Genomic DNA, 21,373 nt, shown 5'->3' on the forward strand with positions numbered 1-21,373 from the left:
CCCACATGTACCCGAGCAGGGCTTGGACTTGGAACGGGGCCTGTGCTTTATGGGAAGGGAGCTAAGCTGGGAGCCTAATTCCCTGCCCCTCCCCCGCCCCCGCCAGACTAAACTGGTGCAGAGGGGGAGAGGAAATGGTGTCACCCACGTGGGGGGTTGAGGGGGGGTAGAACATGTTTGTATAGTTGGGATTATGGCTTCTTCAGAAATACCCTCTGTAAATGCCAAGCTGATTAGCAGTGGCTCAGTGGAACTGGGGTTCAGGGGATCCAACCCCTACACTTGGGGGGACACCATCGATGCAGAGAGCCTATATACTTCCAATCTCCCTTTAAAGTATTGGAAACCTCTAGGAGGGAAATGGCAAAAATCTCACATTCCTGACGGGGGAGGGGGGGGGAGGCTGGGGAAGCCCAGAGTAGGCAGGATTAAACATAGAAAAACTTTCCAGGGGACAGCTAGGTGGTGTAGTGGATAAAGCACCAGCCCTGGATTCAGGAGGACCTGAGTTCAAATCCGGCCTCAGACAGTTGACACCTACTAGCTGTGTGACTCTGGGCAAGTCACTTAAACTTCATTGCCCTGCAAAAAAAAGAAAAGAAAAGAAAAACTTTCCCTAGAATTACCAAGTCTAAGTCCTTGAGAGCAGGAACTTTCATTTTTGCCTTTTTTTTCCATAAAAAGAAAAGCAAGGCTTTATTGGTTTTATTGACACATTTCTATACGCAAACAGATATGTGGGTAGACCAGGGTACACACACTCATATGCACTCATATGCACACACAATACCTTGGTTTCCAATACTACTATTTTTTTTGTTATTTAAAATAAAATTGAAGGGGGAGAGGGTGAATCACCAAATAATTATCCCGATCAATCCACAAAGGGAAGAAGATGTGTATTTCTGAGGCAGCTACAGAGAAAGGTGGAGAAAGTCCAGGAACCAGAACCAAACAAGTTCATTCTTTTTTTTTGGGGGGGGGGGGGCAAGGAGGGTTAAGTGACTTGCCCAGGGTCACACAGCTAGAAAGTATCAAGTGTCTGAGGCTGGATTTGAACTCACGTCCTCCTGAATCCAGGGCCAGTGCTTTATCCACTGTGCCACCTAGATGACCCGACACGTTCATGCTAAAACACATCTGGTAGAAGAGTCGGACCTGCAAGAGTGTAGAAGTGGATGCTAGTAGGTGATTAAGTGTTAGGGGAAGTCTATCCCCATCTCTTGGTATCTGAGGCTCTATTCCCGGGAGAATGGGAATAAGTTCACTTGGCCAGACCTCCTTGTGCTTCATAAACCTGAAGAAAAATTTCTCATATGTGAGATAGGGCTTAGCATCCCCCGTAAGCCAAGCCCGGACAAAGGAAGGCATCCTTTTCTTGTTCAGCTAAATCCCTTGGGATTAACATTGAACGCTGAGTCTCTTTAAATTGGGTTCTATATTAAGCTAAATTAAATGATTGTCTTTTCCCACTGGCCCCACCAAGAAGCCAGAACTGCCTACGACTTTATGTAGTCTACTTTGTGACTCGATGACCCCCAAAAGTACCCAAAGTCAGTGCTTTGCTTCCCTGTTGGACCTGCCCTGGTCATCCCCATTAATGCTTTGCCCAGGCTACATGTCACACTGATGAATCATTGCCTCATTATATCTGGGCCTTGTGTCTTTGGTTTGCTGAGGGAGAGTCTTCATTCACCTTATTCTCTCCTTTGGAGATGTCTGGCTGCTGGAGTCACGGTCTAAGGCATCACAGTGGCCCCTGTGGAATTGTAACAGGAGACCTGGTCACTTGTCTGTCTTCTGCATCTACACCCAGCATCTACACATGCCATGGCAGACACTTGTTTGTCCTTCATTCTAGAGGACCATGACATAGTAAGATCATGACTTGCAGTGAATTGGATTTAAGTAAGGGAGAGCTGTGCAAGGTCACCAACTTCACTTTCTCCTCCAGGGCTATTTGGGTCCAGTGGCAAGATATACCTCAGGACAACTAGAGATGACCCCAGATGTTTGAGGCAATCGGGGTTAATCCACTTGCCCAGGGTCACATCACTAGTGAGTGTCTGAGGTCAGATTTGAACTCAGGTCCTCTCAGCTTCAGGACCAGTGCTCTATGCACTGTGCCACCCAGCTACCCTGGAAGACACATAAATTAATCAGGATTTCTGGATGAGTAATTTATAGCAGCCCAAGCATCACTTCTGATGAAAGAACATCTTTGGGGGTATGGGGCAGGCTTTATCTAGTAAGGAAAAAAACATGAGTAAAGAGGCCACCTCTTCCCTTCTGCCTTCAGTTTTCAATCTAATCAGGATTGAAAGTACAAACTAAGTGAGTTTAGAAGAATATTCTCCACACATAGCTTTTAATGGGAGCAAACTTTGAGTAACTGAGTAGTGAAGCAAATGTTAGAACCTCCAAAGTTTTGTTTTCTGTTGAATTACAGACTTCTTGTCCAACCAGAATCCATTTTTTCAATTTTTTAAATTCATTTGGAACAAATACAAAACAAAAAAAGAAAAGGAACATTTCCATGTACACAGCAGAACATGAGAGGATTCAATAATAAAACAACACGTTTCCTTTTGTCAAAAACCTATATGGGGGGGCAGCTAGGTGGCACAGTGGATAAAGCACCGGCCCTGGATTCAGGAGTACCTGAGTTCAAATCCAGCCTCAGACACTTAACACTTACTAGCTGTGTGACCCTGGGCAAGTCACTTAACCCCAATAGCCTCACTAAAAAAAAAGCAAAAAAAAAAAAACCTATATGATAAATCCTACACATTGTTTTCAAAGCTACCAAGCTTTTCTGTGCTTCCTTCTAGGTTTTCTTTTCTTCTCTCCTGTGCATTTATTTTATTGTTTCCCTCCCTCTCCACTCACCCTAGAGAAGGCTACAATTAAAAATGAATATATATATATATATATATATATATATATATATATACACATACACATGCACAAATTATAAGGCCATAGTATGCATATTTCTGTTTGCCATCTCTTTCTCTGGAGGTGGACAGCATCTTCCTTCATAGGTCCAATTCTTTCCTTGTTTTTCTAAATTAACTAGCTCATTGCTTCTTGTGTGTGGGGGGGGGGGGGCAATGAAGGTTAAGTGACTTGCCCAGGGTCACACATCTAGTAAGTGTTAAGTGTTTGAAGCTGGATTTTGAACTCAGGTCCTCCTGAATTCAGGGCTGGTGCTTTATCCACTGTGCCACCTAGCTGCCCCTAGCTCATTACTTCTTAAATCACAGCAGTATTCCATCACAATCATACGCCACAGCTTATTTAGTCATTCCCCAATGGAAGGGTATGTCATTTTAGCCAACCAGAATCAATTGACAAACATTTATCAAGTTTTTACTATGTTCCAGGCACTGTGCTAAGTGCAAGGGATACAAAGTAAGGCAAAAACAGCCCCTTCCCTCAAGGACCTTATATTCAGAGAGAGAAAATATGCACATATAGAGGTACTGGATATATGCAAATCCAATACTAGGTAACCTTAGAGGGGAAGGATGTCTGTTCTAGTCCTCTCTCCCAGGGCCAGTCAGGCTGCAACGCCCCATAGGGAGGGTGAATGACAGAGTCAAAGGCTGCAGAGATCAAGAAGGAGGAGCATTAAGAAAAGGCCATTGGATTTGGCAATTTAGAGTTCACTGGTGACTTTGGACATTCACTTTCAGTTGACTGATGAGGTCCCGAGCTAGGAAGTAAAAAGAGAAGTGGAGACACTGACTATAGACACTTTCTCAAGGAATGTGGCTGAGAAAAGGATGTTGCCACTTCTCCCTCTCAGCCACATTTCTAAGACCCTTTTACTATGCCATTCCAAAGCATAACTAGCCTGAATAAAGGAAAGACAACAACTCACCAAAGATTTTTTTTTCTCCCAACAATGTAGTCGGGAATGTTCTAGACCTTGAGTCAGGAAGACCTGGGTTCAAATCCTGCAAGTCCTTTCCCCTCCCTGGGCCTCAGTTTCCTCCTCTGTAAAATGAGGGGATAGGACTAGCTGGCCTCTGAGGTCCCTTCCACCTCTAGATTTAGGGTCTGATGTGTAACTTTGGACAAATCTCTTCCCCTCCCTGGACCTCAGTTTCTTCCTCTGTAAATAAGGGGGTTGGACTCAATAGCCTTGGAGGTCCCTGACAGCTCTAGAGTTCAGTGGTCTTTAGGTAACAGGGGCAGCTAGGTGATGCAGTGGATAAAGCACCAGCCCTGGATTCAGGAGGACCTGAGTTCAAATCTGATGTCAGACACTCGACACTTACTAGCTGTGTGACTCTGGGCAAGTCACTTAAACCCAATTGCCTCACCAAAAAAAAAAAAAAAGTAACACTAAGAAGACATAGACATGATAGTGACAGGAGACTGCAATATTCCTCTCTCAGAAAGATAAACAAAAGGGAAAACATGGAACTGACCAAATTGCTGTAGAAACTAGAGTTAGAAGACTTAGGGCATCTTCTAAAATGATCAAAGACTATACATATTTTTCGGCATCACATGGGACTTCTACAAAAAAAAAATTGACCATGTAATAGGACACAGATATTGCCAACAAATGTAAAAAGAAATAGTAAATACAGACTTTACAGACACAATAAAAATAGTAATTGATTTAGGGATCACAAACAGAAGACAGATGTAAATGGAGACTTACCAATGAAATCCCAAATAACCAGTGGGTCAAAGAACAAATCATAGAAACACTAAGTCTGTGAAAGAAAATGATAATGATGAAATTAAATACCAAATTTCTGGGATGCAGCTATAGTAGTTCTCCAGGGAAAGTCCTATCCTTACAAACATACATTAACAAAATGGGAAGAGTGGATTAATGAAGTGAATATACATTTTTTTAAGAAATTAGAAAGCTAAAACAAACAAAAAAGAAATTAGAAAGCCAACAAATAAAATAAGCACAAAAGAGGAGATATTAAAAATTAGAGTAGATAAATTGGAAACAAAAAATCCATAGAAATAATAAACTAAAAGCTGATTCTTTGAAAATACTAATAAAATTGGTAAACCTTTATCTAATCTGATTAAAAACAAAAGGGATGGGGCAGCTAGGTGTCGCAGTGGATAAAGCACTGGCCTTGGATTCAGGAGGACCTGAGTTCAAATCCAGCCTCATACACTTGACACTTAACTAGCTGTGTGACCCTGGGCAAGTCACTTAACCCTCATTGCCCTACCAAAAAAAAAAGGGGGGGGAGAAAAATCAATTAATTGATAAGTCAATTCATTAGCAAATGAGCAAGGTGAAGTCATAACAAAGACAGAAGAAATAAAAAAGAGTAAACAGAACATATTACATAGTTATATGGTAACATAACTGAGAACACACACACACACACACAAAAATAGAAGAATACTTTCAAAAATATAAAATACCCAAACTATCAGAGGACCAGGTAGAGATCTTAACCCAATCTCAGAAGAGGAAATCAAACTATATGTAAAGGAACTACCGAAGGAAAAAACTCCTGGTCTTCATGAATTCAAAAGAAAATTGTATCAAACTTTTAAAGAACAATTAGTAACCATATAATAAAATAATTTACAAATTATTCTCAAGAATTGAGAAAGTACCCTGCCAGAATTCTTTTATGAGACATAGTCCTAATACCTAAACCAGAGAGAGAGATAAAACACAGAAGGAAAACTATAGGCCAATATTATCAATGAATGCTGAGCCAGGAATTTTAACCAAATTGCTGTCAAACAGACTATAGCGATTTGTCCCAAGAAATCATTCATTATGACCAAGTTGCATTTATACCAAGTATGCAATGGTGGTTCAACATTAGGAAAACAATCAACAGAATCATATTAAAACCCAAAATATCTAAAACCACATGATTATTTCAGTTGATAAAGGCAGAAAAAATCTTTGACAAAGTATAATACTCTTTTATGCTAAAAAAAAAGTCTACAAAATACAGGCATAGAGAGACATATTTTAATATCATAAAAAATATCTAAAGCTAAAAGCAAGCTTCAGATACAAGGAGGAACCACTCAAGATTTTCCCAATAAATATAGTAGTAAAGCAAGGATACCCATTCTTCTCATTATTATTTGATATAGTTATGGAAATGCTAGCAATAGCAGTAAGACAAGAAAAAGAAATTAAAGACAAAAAGATAAAGAGAAAATAAAACTATTCTTATTTGCTGATGGCATTATGATATACTTGGAAAATTCTAAAAAATCAGTAAGTATAATTGAGACAATAGACTTGCATGGTTGCAGGCTACAAAATAAACCCACAAAAGTGAACTGCATTTCTATATAATTAAAATCCAAAAAAGCAATAATCGGGAAATATTGTTCCAAATAAGTACAAAATGCATTAAAATATCTGGGGGTCAATCTACCAAGGCAAGCAAAAGACTTGTATAGATTCAAATACAAAGTGTTCCTTAAAGAAATATTTGTTTATTTGTCTGTTTATTTGCAGGGCAATGAGAATTCAGTGACTTGCCCAGGGTCACACAGCTAGTAAGTGTCAAGTGTCTGAGGCTGGATTTGAACTCAGGTCCTCCTGAATCCAGGGCCAGTGCTTTATCCACTGTGCCACCTAGCTGCCTCATTATTTATTTGTTTGTTTGTTCATTCATTTATCTATTCATCTATACTTTTATTTAATTATTTATTCATTTAGTTATTAATTATTAATTAATTCATTCACTTATCTATCTATCTAATTATTCATTCATTTGTTTGTTTATCTAATTATTTATTTATTTATTCATTCATTCATTTATCTATTTAATTATTTAGTCATTTATTCATTCATTTATCTATTTACTTAATTATTTGTTCGTTCATTTATTTACTTGCTTATTTTTAATTTTTTTTATTTTTGCGGTCCTTAAAGAAATAAAGAATAATTTAGGGGGCAGCTAGGTGGCGCAGTGGATAGAGCACTGACCCTGGAGTCAGGAGTACCTGAGTTCAAATCTGGCCTCAGACACTTAACACACACTTACTAGCTGTGTGACCCTGGGCAAATCACTTAACCCCAATTGCCTCACTAAAAAAAAAAAAAAAGAATAATTTAAATGGCTGGAAGAATACTCAGGGTTCATGAGTAAGTCATGCCTCCATAAACATGACAATACAACCCAAGTTCATTTGCATCTCTCATGTTATACCAAACAAATTACCAAAGAGCTACTTTATAAAACTTGATAAAATGAAAACCAAATTCCTTTGGCCAGACAAAAACAAATGCTCCAAACAATCAAGAGCAATGATGAAAATTGATAGGGACAAAGAGGAAATAGCCCTTCCAAACCTCAGACTACATTATACAGCAGCAGTCATTGATCATCTGGTTCTGATTTGAAAAATAAAGAAAGTAAATCATTGGAACAGACTAAACAAGAAAGAATCAAAAACTGTCTTGATTTTCTGTCTGTATCTCCAGTGCTTAGCACATTGTTATCATTGTTCAGTTGTGTCTGACTCTCTGTGACCCCACTTGGGGTTTCCTTGGCAAAGATCCTGGAGTGGTTTGCCATTTCCTTCTCCAGTTCATTTTACAGATGAGAGAACTGAGGCAAACAGGGCTAGGTGACTTGCCCAGGATCACATTGCTATTAAGTGTCTGAGGATGGACTTGAACTCAGGTCTTCCTGACTTCAGGACTGATGCTCTATCCACTGCAGCACCTAGCTGCCCAATTGGCACATAGTAATTACTTAATAAGTATTTTATTTGTAAATTCATTCTATTGGGGGAATTTGCTGAACAAATTTTGATACATGAATGTAATAGAATATTATTGTGCCATATGAAATGACATATATGAAGAATTCAGAGAAGACCACAAAAACAGATGAACTGATGAGTGATACATATGTGAAGTAAGCAAAACCAGGAAAAAAAATAAAATGATGTTAAAAAATAATTCTAGGGGCAGCTTGTGGGTGGCTCAGTGGATAAAGCACCGGCCCTGGATTCAGGAGGACTTGAGTTCAAATCCAGCCTCAGACACTTGAACTTACTAGCTGTGTGACCCTGGGCAAGTCACTTCACTTTCATTGCCCCACACACACACACACACACACAAAATTTTAAATAATAATTCAGGGGCAGCTAGGTGGTGCAGTGCATAAAATACTAGCCCTGAATTCAGGAGGACCCGAGTTCAAATCCAGCCTCAGACACTTAACACTTACTAGTTGTATGACCCTGGTTGCCTTACACACACACACACAATTTTTTAATAATAATTCAGGGGCAGCTAGGTGGCACAGTGGATAAAGCACCAGACCTGAATTCATGAGGACCTGAGTTCAAATCCAGCCTTGACACTGAACTAGCTGTCTGACCCTGGAGAAGCCACTTAACCCTCATTGCCCCACCAAAATCATAATAATAATAATAATAATTCTATGTTATAATGAATGTTATAATGTATGTCTCTAGAGAAGTAAGAAATACTTCCTTCATTGCAGAGGTGGGGAACTAGATTTGCACATACAATCAATATCCTGGTTAGTTTTGTTCAATGGATTTTTTTCTTGTTTGTTTGGGGGGTTTTGTCTTTATTACTAGGGATGGCTCACTGGGTAAGACTGGAGAGGGATATATTTGAGAAACAAAGTATTATGAAAACAAAAAGAATCAACAGCAATAAGCTAACAGTTAAAAAAAACAAATCAAGTAGGAAAACACCTGTGTTTTAGGCAGACTGTTTTGGCAATGTCTTATGAGATGAATTAGAAGCAGAAAGCTGGAAAATGCATAAAAGACCAGACATAAAGTGGTAAAAGCTGGACTAGAGTAGGGTGGTAGCAGTGAGATTGGAGGAGAAGTGGAGTCAAAGAGCACTGAATTTGCAATAGCAAATCTTGTGTTTGAATGCTGGTCCTTTATGATCATTTGAACTGGGGTTATAATGTGACCGTGGGAAGGTTATTTAACTCAGGCCTCATGTTCCTCACTTGTGAAATGGAAATTGGAATAAATACTTCCCAGATTGGTTGTGAAAATTGCTTCATAAAGGAACCCAGCTAATATGCCCAGAGACCTGCTCCCAGTTTGCTGCCCCTCCCCCCAGCCACAGCCTCCAATCTACTATCGGCACTACTCCTAGCCCCCACTTCACTGCCCCATGCTGCACCCTTCAGTCACACCTACAGTGCCGGTGCCACATCCTTTTATCTTTTTTTTTTGGTGGGGCAATGGGGGTTAAGTGACTTGCCCAAGGTCACACAGCTAGTAAGTGTCTGAGGCTGGATTTGAACTCAGGTACTCCTGAATCCAGGGCCGGTGCTTTATCCACTGTGCTACCTAGCTGCCCCCTCACATCCTTTTATCTTGAAGTCGGGTGATAAGCCCCTCACTTGGCATCAAGGAAGTGGGTTCTCACCATGAGCAGGGAGCTCGACAATAAGATAAAAGTAGATATGAGTAAATAATAGCTACTAATGGAATGGAACTATTGGTATTCCAAGAGGCAAAGTGGAGTAGCCAGCACTATGGGTACCATAGACTCTGAACAGGTGGTGCAGTGGATAAAGCACGGGCCCTAGATTCAGGAAGACCTGAGTTCATATCCAGCCTCAGACACTTGACACTTACTAACTGTGTGACCCTGGGCAAGTCACTTAACCCTCACTGTCCCACAAAAAAAGAAAAGAAAAGAAAAACTGAGCAATAGTCACTTTGTCTGTAGGAGACCAAACTACAGAAGCAACCCACATTCTGGAGCAGAGATGGACTAGAGTATGATAATAACTATAACAACAATTATTATTGTAGATAATAACAACAATAACTAACTTTCATGAAGCACTTTAAGGTTTACAAAGTGCTTTACACATTGTTATCTCATTTGATTCTCATAACAACCCTATGGGGCAGGTGTGATTTTTTTTGTTTTTTGTTTTTGGTTTTGGTTTTGGTTTTTGTGGGGCAATGGGGGTTAAGTGACTTGCCCAGGGTCACACAGCTAGTAAGTGTCAAGTGTCTGATGCCGGATTTGAACTCAGGTACTCCTGAATCCAGGGCCGGTGCTTTATCCACTGTGCCACCTAGCCGCCCCCGGCAGGTGTGATTTTTATCCCTAGTTTACAAATGAGGAAACTGAGGCTGAAAAAGATCAAGTGACTGACCTGGACTCACACAGCTAGGAAGTGTCTGAGGCAAGATTCAAACTCAGTCCCTGAACTGAATGGAAAATTTGACTTTCAAATACAAGACCCTAGAGAACCATAAAAAGTTGGAGTTAGGTGACATGCCTGGGGTTGTGCAGTGGGTGAGTGTCTTGTGTCTGAGGCCAGATTGGGGCTGGGGTCCTCCTGGGTCCAAGGTGGATGCTTTGTCCACTGTGTCACCTAGCTGCCCCATGATGACATATTTTGGGTAAGATTGAGGAGTGAGAGGAATGCACTGGGGGAGGGGGAAGAGGAGAGGTAGCATGGGGTGAAATCCTACATGAAAGAAACAGGAAAGGGTTTATGGAGTGGGGGAAGAGATGGGGAAGGAGCAGGGCACTAAATGAACTCATCAGAATAGGCTCAAAGACCTTAATCTCATCTGAGTTGGCTCAAAGAGGGATTAACACACACACCCAATTGGGTGGAGTAATCTATCTAACCCCACAGGAAAATAGGAGGGGAAGGGGATAAAGAGGGAGGGGCAAAAGAAGGGAGGGCAGATTGGGGGAGGGGACAGTCAGAAGCAAACCCCTTTTGAAGAGGGAAAGAAGCTAGATAATAGAGTAAATATCATGGGGAAGGGAATAGGATGGAGGGAAACAGTTAACAATAGTAATTGTGAAAAAGAGAAAGGGGGAGGAATTGTACGAAAAATATTTATAGCAACTCTTTGTGGTGGCTAAGAATTGGAAATCAAAGGAATGTCCATCAATTGGGGAATGACTGAAGAAGCTGTGGTATATGATTGTAATGAAGTGTTATTGTGCTGTGAGAAGTGACAGGCAGGATGATTTCAGAGAAACCTGGAAAGACTCATGAACTGATATATAGTGAAGTGAGCAGAACTGGGAGGACACTGTGCATAGTGACAGCAGTATTGTTCTATGAGCAATTATGAATGACTTAACTACTCTCAGCAATACAATGATCCAAGACAATCCCAAGGGACTAATGATGAAGCATGCTATCCAGTCCCAGAGAAAGAACTGATATTGATTGAACACAAACTTTAAAAAAAAAAAATTCAAACTCAGTCTTCCTGACTCTAAGTCCAGTACTATCTAGGCTAGGAGTTGTCTGCATTGGGACAGCAGTTGAACCCATGGGAAATGATGAGAACTAGAGAGAAGAGAAGGACCAAGACTCTGAGGTACATAAGGGGTAGAATACAGATGATGATCCAGCAAAAGATACCAAGAAGAAGTGGTCAGGCAAAAAGTAGAAGAACCAAAAGAGAGCCAAAGTCATGGAAACTCAAGGAAGAGAGAATGTCCCCGAGGAGACTGCGGGAGACAGTGTCAAAGGCACAAGGGAAGTCGTCAAAAGTGAAGACTGAAGGAAAAGGTCATGAGATTTGGCAATCAAGAGCTCACTAGTCACTTCAGAGAGATCCATTCCAGTGGAGGGAGGAGATCAGAAGCCAGGTGCAAAGGATGGAGAAGTGAGAGGGGAGGAAGTGGAGGCAAGGCTAGAAGTAGCTTTTTCTAGGCTTTTGGTTGAGAAATGGAGGACAGGATGTTGAAGGACTTAGGACTTACTAGGGCTTAAATGTAATAGGACTCGGGGCAGCTAGGTGGTGCAGTGGATAAAACACTGACCCTGGATTCAGGAGAACCTGAGTTCAAATCCAGCCTCAGACACTTGACACTTACTAGCTGTGTGACCCTGAGCAAGTCACTTAACCCTCATTGCCCTGAAAACAAACAAACAAACAAACAAAATGTAATAGGACTTAAACTATGACTCCTGTGATTCATTTCATAAAACTTTTGAGTTCACTGCTTAGAATTTTGTAACTGCAAGTGCTCTTCTTCCTCTTGAGGGATGCAGCAAATGAATTGATCTTGTTTCCTAGAGCAAAGCTTCTGAAACTGTGGGTTGAGACCCCATATGGGGGTGCATGACTGAATGGGAGGGTCATGAAAATTTGCCAAAACTAAAAGGTTTCTGAACATGCATTGACCAAAATACATATAACTATATGTCCAGAGTCACGTAAAAATTTCTCGGCCAAAAAAGGGTCCCAAGTGAAAAAGGCTAAGAAGCCGTGTCCTAGAGAACACGTAGCTAGAGATGCCCATTCATCCACAGCCGTAGTCAGAATTGAGGTTCATAGGGGGCGGCTAGGTGGCGCAGTGGATAAAGCACCGGCCCTGGATTCAGGAGGACCTGAGTTCAAATCCGGCCTCAGACACTTGATACTTACTAGCTGTGTGACCCTGGGCAAGTCACTTAACCCCAATGGCCTGGAAAAAAAAATTGAGGTTCATAGCCCCCATGTCACCATCTTTGTGTACTGGAAGTTGATTCCCTGTTCTCTATAGAATCTGGGTGAACATTGCTATGTAGAAGCATCCCAAGAGGAAAAGATACAGTCATCCCCAATGGGAGGGTCCGTGATCCTGACTTCAGAGAGCAGTCCAAGGCTATCTTCTTAACAATGGCCATGTGAGTTAGAGGCAGAACTCCCTGGGAAGACTTATGCACGTATCTGTTCTCTATTTTCCTCGATAAGTAGGTGATTTTTGTTTGGTTGGTTGTTTTGGGTTTTTTTTTTTTTTGGTGAGGGGATCCTCCTGACTCCAGGGCCGGTGCTTTATCCACTGCGCCACCTAGTTGCCCCCAGAATGTCTTTTTTTTTGTTTGTTTGTTTGGTTTTTGTGGGGCAATGGGGGTTAAGTGACTTGCCCAGGGTCACACAGCTAGTAAGTGTCAAGTGTCTGAGGCCGGATTTGAACTCAGGTACTCCTGAATCCAGGGCCAGTGCTTTATCCACTGAGCCACCTAGTTGCCCCCAGAATGTCTTTTAATAAATCTCTTTTGAGTGGGAGCTAGTAGCGCAGTGGATAGAGCATGGACCCTGGAGTCAGGAGTACCTGAGTTCAAATCCGGCCTCAGACACTTGACACTAGCTTTGTGACCCTGGGCAAGTCACTTAACCCCAATCGCCTCACCAAAATTAAAATAAAATTTTAAAATGTTAAATAAATCTCTTTTGAGCACAGAAGTATTGTGCATGAACTTTCTCCTTTTCCTTTCCCTAGTTCAGATGATGAGTTGAGCTACCACTTAATCAGTCCTTTGGAGAGGCCTTTGCAGCTATATATAGGAAGCAAAATAGGTGGAAGAAACTGATTAATTCTCCTCATTTAAAAATTCTTCACAATCACATAGAGGGTCATTACTCAAATTGCTGCACTGAGTGGCCCTATTTTATAAGATGATAGCTTGAGGGGATAATGATAGGGTCAAGAGAGAAGGTATTTTTTAAGGATGAGTGAGAACTGTGCATGCCTAAAGTCTATTAATAACTAGGACAGACATGGCTCTGATATTGCATAGGGCTGAAGGCTAGGTTGCTTTCTCTATTTTAAGGTCAGTATCTATGCTTCAAAATACTTCCCAAACATGGACCAGCTGTCAACACCCCTATTAGTTTACACACTTTGGGATGGGGCAAAGGCTAAGTTTGCCAGGTACACTCCCGTCTGCACTTTGTACAACTATGCTGCCTGACTGTGCTGCACACATGGAAAGAAAGAAGTATTTGTCTCTGACTTGTACATCTTCAGAGAGAGGAAACCCATGCTCACAGACCAGAAGGGATCCCTGGAGACCCTGACTTCAGATTTCAAGATCCAGCCATTGAGCCACACAGCAGATGGCACTGTCATCATTGAGTCTGTCCCTTGAAATTGACCTTTTTCTGGGCTGCTTGTTTGCTGTAACGTGGCTCACAGCAGGATTTCTCTTTGCTGCTGATGGTTTTCATGTTTTTGAGCCCCCTCTGGGAACTGGACCAAAAATCTAAATTGTAAATACCAAGGGAACCAAAGGAAAAGACCAAGGCACCCAATTCTCAGCGGCCACCTGCAGCATTCATCCCCACAGGGAGGAACACCTTAGACAAGAGATGAGGTTTAGAGCTGAAATCAATGAAAGAACATTGTTAAAAGCCCACTTTGTGCCAAAGCACTGGGGGCAAAGACACAAAATGGCTTATTCGTGGCCTCTTAGGTTCTTCCGGCTCTAAATCCCGCCATCCAGTATTGGGCATCACTCAACAACCTCACTTTCCCAGATATCCAAGCAATTATCGTTCAGGAGGTTGGCAGTCCAACTTGTCACAGTCCTCCAAAACCAGAGCTCTGCTTGTCATTGAGGGATGGGAGTACTTGCAAATGCTTCAGCAATTCCCTCAAACGGCCCATAATGGATGTATTTTGTACTGGATCGACAGAAAGCTTCAGAACGTCTTTGTCTTGGCTACTGGCCTGGCCCCCCACCAGATAAGAACAGCTTTCCCTTCTAAGGCCAACAATAGTTCTTCATCAGGCAGGTTTTTAAAAAACAGTCTTAAGGTCCTAATGTGGGTGGCAGCTGTTCTGGGCTAAAGAAGGATGCTTCAGAAATCACTTAGAGGGATTAAAAGCACATTTGTGATGATGCCCAAAGGGCTATAAAGCTGTGCATGCCCTTTGACCCAGCAATGCCACTCTTGGGTCTTTTACCCAAAGTGATCATAAAAAAGGGAAAAGGACCCTCATGTACAAAAATATTTATAGCTGCTCTTTTTGTGGTGGCAAGGAACTGGAAATTGAGGGGTTGCCCATCCATTGGAGAATGGCTGAACAAGTTGTGGTATATGAATGTAATGGAATACTATTGTGCTGTAAGAAACAATGAGCAGGAGGAGTTCAGAGAAACCTGGAAGGACTTGCATGAACTGATGATGAGGGAGATGAGCAGAACCAGAAGAACATTGTACATGGTATCATCAACATTGTGTGTTGATCTACTGTGATAGACTAGATTCTTCTCACCAATGCAATGGTACAGAAGAGTTCCAGGGAACTCATGATAGAAGAGGATCTCCAAATCCAGGAAAAAAAAAAAAGAACTGTGGAGTATAGATGCTGAATGAAACATACTATTTCTTTTGTTTTTGGTGCTGTTGTTTTTCTATTTTGAGGTTTTTCCTCATTGCTCTGATTCTTCTCTTATAATATGACTAATGCAGGGGCGGCTAGGTGGTGCAGTGGATAAAGCACCAGCCCTGGAGTCAGGAGTACCTGAGTTCAAATCCGGTCTCAGACACTTAACACTTACTAGCTGTGTGACCCTGGGCAAGTCACTTAACCCCAATTGTTTCACTAAAAAAAAAATATATATATATATGACTAATACAGAAATACATTTAAGATTATTGTGTGTGTGTATATATATATATATATATATATATATATATATATATATATATAAATATAAAACACCTATATCAGATCACCTGCTGTCTAGGGGAGGGGGGAAGGAGAGGAGGGAGGGAGAAAAATCTGAAATTGGAAAGCTTGTATAAACAAATGTTGAGAACTATCTTTACATGTAACTGGAAAAAAATAAAATACTTTTATCAGGAAAAAAGCACATTTGTGGCTCCTGTGTTTGCTACGTACGGAAAGGGACTGCTTTCAAGACCATTCAGGGGAAATTGCAATGGAAGGGCTTCCCAACTGGAGAATGGTCTTTGAACCCCTTGCATTTGCTAGGAAAAAGCTGTCCAGAATACTTCTTTTTTAAAAATTAATTAATTTATTTATATTTTGCAGGGCAATGGGGGTTAAGTGACTTGCCCAAGGTCACACAGCTAGTAAGTGTCAAGTGTCTGAGGCCGGATTTGAACTCAGGAACTCCTGAATCCAGGGCCAGTGCTTTATCCACTGTGCCAGCTAGCTGCCCCCAGAATACTTCTTTATGGACTAGACACTGAGAATCTCCCACCCTTAATTTTTATGGTCGGCAGGGCAGCTAAGTGGCGCAGTGGATAAAGCACTGGCCCTGGAGTCAGGAGGACCTGAGTTCAAATCTGGCCTCAGACACTTAACACTTACTAGCTGTGTGACCCTGGGCAAGTCACTTAACCCCAATTGCCTCACCCAAAAAAAAAAAAAGAAAAGAAAAGAATTTCTATGGTCGGCTGTTTTGTCTATCACTGGGGAACGTCTAAAACTTTTTAAACTTGTGTTTTGGGAGGTTCCTGCACCAGCAGAGCTATCCAAATAGCTATAAAGCTAAAGATGCAGCCTATGAGAGACTGTGAGTCTCTCTCTCTCTCTCTTTTTTTTTTTTTTGGCCGTCTTTAACAAATAAGAAAAGCAAAATGTTAGGTCTCTGTGGGATAGTTTTTTGTACTTTCTCCTATTTTTGAAAGGAAAAAAAACCCCAAACTGTTCTGTTTGGATGTTGGCACTCATTTCTTCACTGGGAAGAGTTATCATTGGGCTTGAACAACACAGTCATGGTGGTTTGCTAGTCTGGATTCAATGTAGGAAGCATGAGGGTTCACAGGCTTTGGAATGGACAGGTCTTAGAAATCACCCAATCCAACCCTCAGCTGACAGAGGCCACAGTGTGGTACAATGGAAAACATGTTGGATTTGGAGTCAGATGACCTGGCTTTGAATCCCATTTCTGTTACTCAATCCCTGAGTGGCCTCAGACAAATCCCTTTACCACTCTGGGCCCTGGTTTTCCTCACCTAAAAAATGTAACATGTAAAATGTAATGTGTAGGGGCAGCTAGGTGGCGCTGCAGTGGATAAAGCACCGGCCCTGGAGTCAGGAGGATCTGAGTTCAAATCTGACCTCAGACACTTAACACTTACCAGCTGTGTGACCCTGGGCAAGTCACTTAACCCCAATTGCCACACTACATTTAAAAAAAAATGTAATGTGTAACCTGTAAAATGCACAATGGAATTTGAACCGAGTTCCCCAGCTCCAGAATAACTGTTTATTCCACTGGACTCCTGGAGTATAAATGCAGATGTAGCCATCAGGATGGATGGGCTCTTGGAGCTAGAAGGGATTTTAGTAATCACTGACTCCAAGCAAGAGTCAGACTAGGAATATATTCCAAAAGAGCAACTAGGTGATGCTACAGTGGATAGAGTGCTGGGTCTGGAGTCAGGAAGAACTGAGTTCAAATCTAACCTCGAACACTTACTAGCTGTTTGACCTTGAACAAGTCACTTTACCTCTGTTTGCCTTAATCCATTGGAGAAGGAAATGGCAAACCACTGCAGTATCTTTGCCAAGAAAATCCCCTGGATAGCATTGGTGGGATATAGTCCATGGGGTTGTGAAGAATCAGACATGACTGAATGATTTAACAACAAAAAATAGCCCAAAGGGAGGAAATAACTTACCTAAGATTACACAGCTAGTAAGTAATGCAGCCCAGATTTGAACCCAGGTTCTTCTAACTCCAATCCAGTCTTCTTCACATCATGACACTGACTCTTGCTTTTTGGTTGTTTTTTTTTTTTGAAAGGGAATGTGAGGAGAGGGAGGGAAGGAGAGGAGGGAGGGGAAAAAAATTTGAAACTAGAAATCTTATAAAAACAAATGTTGAAAACTATCTCTACATGTAACTGGAAAATAATAAAATACTTTCACAATTAAGAAGAAAAAAAAGAAAGGGAATGTGAGAAGCAGCAGAGAATAACCACTAGTGTACTAGACATGAAAAAGCAAGACCTAAGTTCAACTCTCCCTTGTGACACTTATTAGCTCTGTGACCATGAGCAAGGCACTGAGACTCAGTTTCCTCATTCGCAAAAAAGATAATAATACTTCTAGAACCTACTTACAGGGATGTCATGGGGCTCAAAGGAGACAATACATGTAAATTATTTTGCAGGGGGCAGCTAGTGGATAAAGCACTGACCCTGGAGTCAGGAGGACCTGAGTTCAAATCCGGCCTCAGACACTTGACATTTCCTAGCTATGTGACCCTGAGCAACTCACTTAACCCTCATTGCCCTGCAAAAAAATTTTTTTTTAAAACCACATTATTTTGCAAACCTTAAAGGACTTTGTAAATGTCAATTATTAATATAGAGAACACTTTTTACATTATTCTGGCTGAAATCTGAGGTTTTTACAGAACTTTCATTTGTAGGTGTATCCCTTCCCTCAAATAAAACATGATCCATATCAAGCAGTGTATGCAGTATTTTATACCCATGGCCCCCTGAGTTCTGCAAAAAGGGGAGGGAGGTGGATTTTCTCAATGCTTCTCTAGGGACAAGTTTGGTTATTACAATTATGAATGCTCAGAACACCTACAAACTCCAGCAGCTGAGTGAGGTATTGAGTTGTTATGCCTCCATTTCTGGTTGCCACACTCTCCACCATACCTGTTGCTATGCTGCCCAGCCTGTGGTGAATAATCCCTATGGCTCCCTGTCCCCTGAAGCTTGGACTGCACCCTGAGGAGGGCCTTATGCCCACCACCAACTGTGGTGTCTGTAGGCCCTGCCTCTGGCCCTTTGTGGAGGATGGCTGTGGCCACTGTATCTCCCCCAAACATCTGCCTACAGGTAAGATGTAGCCCTAGCCTAACCTGGAAGAAACCAATCTACCAGCTACCATGCTGCTCTGTCAGGATACTGCTACCCTGCAGCCACCCTGGTGTTCTCAGGCCCCATCCCTTCAGGGTGCCCAGCTCAGAGCCTCCCACTCATCTTAGAGGCTTGTGGATCCCCCACACCATCCAGTGACATCTTTGTTCTCATGATGATAGTGGGCTGTGCCATGGTTTGTGACTGCTTGTAGCTGTGGTCTGCTGGTGCAGGTTACAAAAGGAAGTGCATGTGGTTCAAAAAACAGACTCCTCCGAATCCCAGAAAGTATATTGTTCCTGGCCTGGGGCCAAGAAACTCACCTAGAGCAGCCAGCTGGTTCATTACCAGCACCGGAAGCAGCAGATGCTTTCACTGGAGAAACATAAAGAGCAGCCTAAAATGATGGATTCTGGGTCCTCTGAGGAAGATGACGAGGATGGAGACTTCACTGTGCATGAGTGTTCTGGCCCTCAAGCCTGATCTGGCTTCCGATCTAGACCTCGTCCCCATGTCCACTTGGGCTCTTGTGCTAGTGGGCTCTGACTGGCCCTTGCTGACTCCCCAGCCCCCCTCCCTCCCACTAGCCACCCCCAGATCTCCTCAGTGACCAGCCTGCTGCATTCTCCTAGCCAGTGGCTCCAGCCCTGCAAGGGGATGGCCGGTCTCTGGAGGGGCTTGGGATGGCCAGGGATGGGGGTACATAGGAGGTTTCTCTCCATTATGAAGAAAAAAAGAAAAGCACAAAAGTTCTGAAATCCCAAGTTTCGCTGTTTGCAGCGAGTTCTGGCTCCCCTCCTGTTTGGTAACCCTTCCACCTTCCAATGTTAGAAAAAGGAGATGACGGGGCAGCTAGGTGGCGCAGTGGATAGATAGAGCACTGGCCCTGGAGTCAGGAGGACCTGAGTTCAAATCCGGCCTCAGACACTTAACACTTACTAGCTGTGTGACCCTGGGCAAGTCACTTAACCCCAATTGCCTCACCAAAAAATAAGAAAGAAGAAAGAAAGAAAAAGGAGATGAGAAGGGGGTGAGCCAGCCATGACCTCCCATCCCCATAGGAAGGGGATCCATATGTCCTCTCCCCAATCCTCTTTCTTCCATAATCCTCTTGGGGAGGGGGAAAGTTGCTTTGTAATATTCCCCCCACCCAACCCAGAGCTCCTTATATCCAAGGCCCTGACCATACTGGAGACACAAGACTGGTGACTAATTTCTGTCTCCAAGAGTTTTCTTCAAGAGCCTCTGGGACAGGGGGTGAGATCATTCATGGCCTTCCCCTCAGTGGCAGAGCCCTCCAATCTTTTCAAGGCCCTCTGAACCCAGTGTGTGGCCACTAGTCATTCTGCCTTCGGTTCTCTTCTATTTTTTAAAGTTCTATATTACAATCATGTTAAACATATTTCCACATTAGTAATGTTGTGAAAGAAAAATCAGAACAAAAGGAAAAAATACGAGAAAGAAAAAACAAAAACAAAATAAAAGTTAAAATAATCTGCTTTGATCTGCATTCAGACTCTCTCTATATTTCTTTCCCTGGATATGGAGAGCATTTTCCATCATGAGTCCTTTGGAATTGTCTTGGGTCATTGCACTGCTGAGAAGTGCCAAGTCTGTCACAGTTGATCATCATACAATGTTGCTGTTACTGTGTACAACATTCTCCTGGTTCTGCTCATTTCACTCAGCATCAATTCGTGTAAGTCTTTCCAGGTTTTCTAAAATCCACATGCTCATCATTTCTTACAGTACAATAGTATTATTCCATTACATTCATATACCACATCTTGTTCAGCCATTCCCCAATTGATTGGCATCCCCTTAATTTCCAATTTTTTTGCCACTACAAAAAGAGCAGCTGTAAATATTTTTGTACATGTGGATCCTTTCCCCTTTTTTATGATCTCTTTTGGATACAGACCTAGTAGTGGTATTGCTGGGTCAAAGGGTATGTATACATAGTTTTATAGCCTTTTGGCCATGGTTCCAAATTGCTTTCCAGAATGGTTGGATCAGTTCACAACTTTCACAAAGCTTTCTGTTTTCCTTCTAATCTTGGTTGCATTGGTTTTGTTTGTGCAAAAATTTTTTAATTTGATGTAATCAAAATGATCCATTTTGAATTTCATAATGTTCTCTCTCTCTTTCTTGTTTGGTCATAAATTCTCCTCTTCTCCATAGATCTGAGAGGTAAACTATTCCTTTCTCTCCTAATTTGCATAAGGTATCACCCTTTATGTCTAAATCATGTAGCCATTTTGACCTTATTTTGGTATATGGTCTAAGATGTTGGTCTATGCCTAGTTTCTGCCATACTATCTTCCGGTTTTCTCAGTAGTTTTTGTCAAACAGTGACTTCTTATCCCAGAAGCTGGAGTCTTTGGCTTTATCAAACAGTAGATTACTATCATCATTTACTACTCTGTTATGGAAATTTATTTTGATTTGGGGACCCTACCTTTAGGCTGAGATTAGAAAGCCTTAGGCCCTCAGGGTCTCTTCTGTGTGGGAGGTGCTGGTGCCCCTCCCCCTCTGCTTCAGCTGAGCCAAAAAGTCCCGTGGGCTGTACAAAACCCCAGGTCAGACAGCTGGGGGGGAAAAGCCCCTAGCTCCCTCTGACCTGAGCTGAAGTATCTGAGAGATCCTGGGCTTGTCCAGGCTGGGCTCTGGCGTAGCCTGTTCTGAGGCACGTGATGCTCGAGCGTGCCCCCAGCCCCAGATGCAGCCCTGGCTGGCGGATTAGTTTGGTGTGTGGGTGCAAAAAGCCCCGAGATTT

The sequence above is a fragment of the Dromiciops gliroides genome, chromosome X (assembly GCF_019393635.1).
Source record: "Dromiciops gliroides isolate mDroGli1 chromosome X, mDroGli1.pri, whole genome shotgun sequence".
In the NCBI taxonomy this organism is placed as follows: Eukaryota; Metazoa; Chordata; class Mammalia; order Microbiotheria; family Microbiotheriidae; genus Dromiciops; species Dromiciops gliroides.